General features: G+C 42.6%; 1 long non-coding RNA gene across 1 annotated transcript; it reads right to left on the reverse strand.

Moving 5' to 3' along the window:
• Positions 1-3578: 3578 nt before the first annotated feature.
• Positions 3579-5563, reverse strand: LOC134196988 (uncharacterized). Its single transcript, XR_009972585.1, has 3 exons — positions 5507-5563; positions 3814-3886; positions 3579-3745 (listed from the first exon to the last, which is right to left on the reverse strand). It is a non-coding gene; the product is annotated as an uncharacterized LOC134196988 (long non-coding RNA).
• Positions 5564-6440: the final 877 nt, after the last annotated feature.

A 6440-nucleotide genomic window follows, 5' to 3' on the forward strand; every position in this document is an offset into this window, starting at 1 on the left:
GACTGTTAAACAATAACAAGTACCATAAAACACTAGACAATATTTTTATGCTAGAGATAAGCTAGTATGTCAAGATGGAGTAATCTACAAAGGAAATCGACTCTAATAACAACGTCTATGAGACTATAAATCATGTCTAGAATCCATAGCTCACATCTTGGAACCAACAGCTGTATTTGTCGAGCAAGAGAATGTGTGTAATGGCCAGGAATCACGTCTCAAATCAAAGATTATGTCAGCAAGTGCGAAATTTGTTGCACATACGGATGTTCACTAAGTCACGAAGTAGCCAACCGACCATGGCCAACGTGTGAGCTGATTTTTTCACTTCAGAAAAAGAGACTATCTGCTACAGATTACTATAGTAACTTTTAGGAAGTAGATGCAATGACAGATACGACAACAAAGTCATGATTGCAACAATCAAAATACTCAAACAACATTTTGCCAGATATGGTATCCCTGATATTTTGATGACAGACAATGGGCCACAGTTCACATCACATGAATTCAGATTTTTACAAGAAACTGGGAAATTCAACACCACACTAGCAGCCCTGCATAGCTATGCGAAATCAAATGGAAAAGCTGAGAACTCAGTGAAAACAGCTAAACAATTAATGAGGGAAGCCATCGAAGCAAAAGCAGACCCCTACCTGGCGATGCTAGATTTTAGAAATACACCGACTGAAGAAACAAATAAGAGCGCAGTATAGAGATTAATGAGCAGACGTACAAGAATCTTGCTGCCTACAACAACTCGACTTCTGAAACCCAAAGTGACTAATGACTACAGACAACTAGAAGCAGCCAAAAGACGACAAGCGTACTACTATGACAAGAAATCTAAGGACAAACAACAATTGCAGACAATTAAATGATACAGCGAGAATACAACCACTTTGAGGCACAGATAAATGAGAACAAGAAATAGTAAGCAAAGCTCTCCCAAATAGATCGTACAAAGTGACAACTACCCTACACAAGCTGAAACGTACAGACGAAACAGAATACATCTAAAGCCATCCAAGGAAATAATTTCAAGAAGATCAGTGAGTCAGCCAGTGAAGACACCATCGACCAGGAAGCCATCAATTACCAAAGAACCAAAGCAACCCAAGAGTCACGATCAAACTCAGCAAACAATCTCAGCAATGAAGAAACAGATACCAGCAATGACGACAATTACTAGAAGTGGACGAGTTAATTAGCACTAAGCCAAAGTACTTGAAAGACTATGTGTGCAATTACTAGTTAATTTATAGTCTACTTAGAACGGTAAATCTAGAGTTGCAGCTGAGAGACGTTTCATTGTTTCAAACCTTTTTTTAAAGGAAAAGAGATGTAATGGGTGGAGTCTTAGTGTAATGCCATACATATATTAAGATGTTACACAAGTAGATAATAGATTTGCTATACACAATCCCATGTACGTGTACAGACCTCAGCCTGCATGTTACAAAAGGTATCCAAGCAACTCTCAACAACAGTCACAAGCAACACCACGTTCTCATAAGGCACGAAAGATGCCATATACAGTGAAAGAGTGGAATAAGAGCTGTTCAGGCTTCAAGCAGCAGGTATTATTAGCCCAGTAAAATTTTCAGATTGGGCCCACCAATCGTTCCAGTGGTAAAGTCCAATGGAACAGTAAGGATTTGTGGAGATTACAAGACAACGAAAAATCCCATATTGGAAGTTGACCGACACCTATTGCAGGACATAGATGACTTGCTGTCACAGTTAGCAGGAGGGATAGCATTCTCTAAACTATACCTGAGCTGAGCATATCACCAGTTACGTCTGGAGGAACAGCACAAAAACTAACACCCATTAACACGCATTCTGTGGTGTATCTAGGACATCGAATCGACAAAGATGGATTACACCCCACGGAAGAAAAAGTGAGAGCCATTCGAGATGCATCGATACCACGAGAATTATCAGAGTTGAAGGCATACCTTGAAACGCTGACCTATTACAGTAAGTTCCTTCCAGATCGAGCGACAGTGTTGGCACCGCTGCGTGTTCTTTTACAGAAGGGAGCAACATAGAAATGATCAGAGGATGAAGACAAGGCTTTCCAGAAATCAAAAAGATGGTTGACATCTTCTCGGGTACTGGTACACTACAATACCAAGTTACCACTGTTGCTGGCATGGGATGCTTTACCTTCTGGACAAGCTGCTGTTTTGTCGCACAGACTTGAAAATGCGAATGAACATCTCATTGCGTTTGCATAGAGATCGCTGTCGCCACCTCAAAATGAATTATTCACAGATTGACCGTGAAAGAGCTGCAATCGTGTTTAGAATTTCAAAATTCCACCGCTATATCTATAGCCGACAAGTTGAACTTTCGTCTGATCACCAACCACTGGAAGGACTGCTTGGCGAAGAAGGAAACATTCCAGCGACGGCTTCGGAGCGAATTCAACGGTGAGCGCTACTATTGGCGGGATATCAGTATACCTTTTGCTACAAAACAAGAAGAAGCAGAACAATGCTGACTCACTAAACCGAGTGCCCCTAGCGCATCTACCACATCAGCCGGAAGCAATGCTTCATGTTTTGAAACAGTTGGAGAAACTTTGTTACAGCTACACACAGATGAATGGGGGACTACCATCGACCTAGTACTGTCGCAAGTGCAAACATGGTCAGAGAAAGCTGGCCACAAAAGGCAGCAAAAAATGTATGACCATACAAGATAAGGAGTCACAAACTGTCTGTGGAGGCTGACTGTGTAGTTTGGGGAACCAGAGTTGCGATACCGCCTGCAAGTCGCACACGGATCTTGACAGAGCTTCATGAGGTCCATTCTGGAACTGCTAGGATGAAAGGATTGGCAATGGGTGTGGTCTAGTGACCAATCACTGACGGCGAACAGAAACAGCTGGTCAGGAAATGTCAAATATGCCAAATTAAACGCCCAAACCCTCCTTCAACGCCGTTACACCAATGGGAGTGGCCAAACATGGTCAAGAGTACACGTGGACTACGCACGACAGTTCCTAGGGTTGATGTTCCTGGTAATAGTGGCTGCACTTTCGAAGTGGATTGAGGTTTACAACACAGGGCAGGCATCTAGGGGCTTGTTGACAGTACGTAAACTGCGACAGGCTTTATTCAACACGAACTCCCAGACGCGGTAGTCTCAGATAACGAGCAGTACGTGTTTTATCAGCAATGTATTTTCAGAGTTCATGAGGCAGAATGGCATTCAACATATTAAGGTTGCACCATATTCTCAGCTTCCAATGGTCTAGCAGAACGTGCCGTCGAGACATTCAAGGCTGAGTGAAGAAAATGATAGTGGGTAGAATTTTGATAATGATAGAATTTTGGCCACTTTTACTTAGCGCATCGGTTGCGTATTCGCACCTAACTTGTACCAAATTCTTACCGAGTTAGTAGAAAGTTCACAACCAATATGCACAATTTCCGTACCGGATTCCGACCTAACCCGTACCTAATTCGTACCGAATTTGTACCGAATTCTCACTAAACAAAAAAAAACCTACTAGGGGAAAACTGTACGCAGCACACTTGTAATTTGTTCAATCAAAGCATCTCTAATGCAAAATATCTCTATCTCCAGCTCACTTGCAAATCTATGAGTAGTATAACAGTCATTTCCTCGCTTGGAATCGACGTTCATCACCTAGGACTTCGTTAATCTTGACATTATATAATAGTCTTAGCATTTTCTTCTGCCGTTGGAGGAAATCTCATCAAGCAATGATCTAAACAAGAACAAAACGAAGTTACAAGAGTAACTTAGAGGTCCTGGTGCAAACCTAAATAACCATACGTTTGAGCGCATCCAATTTGCGACTGTCCAGTGAGCCCTTCTGCTTACAGTGCAGAAAGCCTGCTCCTCTTTGCTAATTAGAACATCAAGAAGATTTCTCAATAATTCAATGCGGTCCTTCGCTGTTTCTGCCTTATAGAGATAGTGCGTGCGGGGCGGGGAGTAGGCGTTCCCTGTAGTACCCGCATTTGTCGCCATTTAGGGGGCAAGCTTCTGTCCTCTGCATGTATCTCTCTTTGCGACGGCGGCTTGTACAACATTTCAAGGACGTTCGACTGTGTGTTAGATAGCACAGCGACAGTTAGCCTCGAACTTCCAGACCAGAGTGCGTGCGAAACGCGAGATCTCTAGTCTGGATCAAGTCGCTACTAAAATGATTTCGGAAATAGCCTTCTAAGCCAATCAGCTCCTCATAGCCGGAATGCCGGCTGTAAATTCTGATTGGTTTAATTAGCAGTAATTGATTATGATAGGTGCACTAGCGCTGATTGCGCACCTTTGACAACTGTTCGAGCGGTAGTCTCGCCAGTCTAGCGGTTAGACTAGCTAGCGGTCTGCCGAAGAATAAAAAAGTCGTCGTTTCATGCCGTCCACCAAGATATCGCAGCAAACACTGCAGACGTCTCTTCTTTGTACATGAGATTTCATGCCATTTACAAATGATATGTTGATCTAGGTAAAACGATCCTACGCTGTTAGACTACCATTTAGCATCGCTATTGATAAATACTTCCGAAATCATTTTAGTATCGATAGAGTTCGCGCACTCTCTGGTCTGGAAATTCGAGGCTAGGCGACAGTATACTAATTGCGAAGGATTTAAACCAAATTTTATCGGTAAATTCGCGAGTTTGCCGTGATTTCTTAGTCTGATGGTCGAGTGCGATAAACCTAATTCTTAGAATAGAGATTATGGAACAGAAGTCTAAAAGTCTCTTCGCTGAATCGCAGAAGCGATACGAGGAGAAAGTTGTACCTGCGGGCCTAAAAACAGGTAGAACGGAGGCTCAACTGTGGACGGAGGAGCCAGAAGTCATTCCCGACATGAATTGGAGTAACATCATGTTGTATATGATTGTATGCTGTTAGGTGTACTAGACCTTCTCTTGAGATGAACAAATCTCTCTCTACTGGAAGTGCTCGTAGCAACATAACCCATCCTTGCAGATGGTACAGTACCCAGTCAGGGTTAGTTGAGTCATACACAAAGGATGGCTTTCCTAGAATTGTTCAGAGTAGCATAGATTACTCTTTTATTATAAAACAAACTAGAAATGACAGCTCTACCAGACAGAAAGTGCTCAGAGCAAACACGCCAATGCTGCGACGGCTTCCAGTCCTTTCTGTCCAGGCTGGAGATCCACGCTGCCCGTCGTCTGTTGCTCAAATGACGCGTTTCTGGTGCCTGACTGGTTAGTATAGCCGGTATAGACTAAAACTGTATGTTGCTCCCCGGGATTCTACGATCGTGGCAGCCGAAAACACAGCAACTCTAGCCATGCTAATACTCTTGCCCATAAGATGGAGACTTCCGGGATATCACGTGATTGTGACGTCAAACGCACTATCTCTGAGGCAAGAAAACGGAACTCTAACAGTAAGTCGCTCATCCGCTACAAACGCTGCCATGCATTCTAGGATCAACATTTACGAACATAATCTTGGACAAAACCTTTCGCGCGTACAAAGTTACCTGCTTCATCATCGTACACAAAGTCGTCGCTTCGAACTGGGTTTGACCTGCCTCTATCCATCTTCTCACTTCCCACTTGTTAAAAAAATGGATGACGTCTGATTCGGATTGGCTTGCGGATAACACGTGATAGCCACGTTGACCGCACGTGACAGAGGTTTGTGCATGAGTGTACAGCTATTGCTGCGGGCCCTGTGCATCTTTTATTCTGGATCCTTCGTGCAAACAGGATTCGAAAAATTTCTTGCAAACGGGATCCGAGCCGCGTGCTGATACCGACCGCTTCAACCTCTTCATCGATAACAATGCAACGTCTCTACGCTTACTCTAGCAGTTGTACGGCCGCGCTCTTTACGGCGACGCAGAGGTCGCCGTTTGCATAATGCCTTTCACTATGCCAAATGCACCGAAACATGTCACAGATCGCTTTGCAACTATTTTTGCAGACTCTAAAAAATAAAAGAAGACTACAGAACAAGTTTGAAGTCGCTGCGTTGTTTCCTCGATTTACTACAAAAAGCATCCCGTTTGCACGAAACGTCGTGCAAATGGGATCCGACATGTTCTCCTCTGCAGATCGCTTTGCAACTATTTTTAATGTTTTAGAATAAGTACATTAAAATGTAATATAATACATTATTTGTAACATAAGTACGCTATTCAATAACTCAAACCCCATTGCAACAAAATTGAAATAGAGATTAGTGACAGATTGTGTATCTACGTGAAGAGAAGTCACTTGAGATCGGTTCTACATCAAGATAAAGCAAAGAATTATTCGGTGTGTACTGAACGGAAGTCTTGTTATATTATAGAAACTATTTATATGCAAAAATTAAATTTGAAAACTCAAATCATTTCAATAACAACTATCTATAGCAGTCCTGGAAAACAACACAAAACTCTAAACGTACCACAAATAATGACATTGACG

This window comes from Corticium candelabrum, chromosome 22 (assembly GCF_963422355.1).
Source record: "Corticium candelabrum chromosome 22, ooCorCand1.1, whole genome shotgun sequence".
Lineage (NCBI taxonomy): Eukaryota > Metazoa > Porifera > Homoscleromorpha > Homosclerophorida > Plakinidae > Corticium > Corticium candelabrum.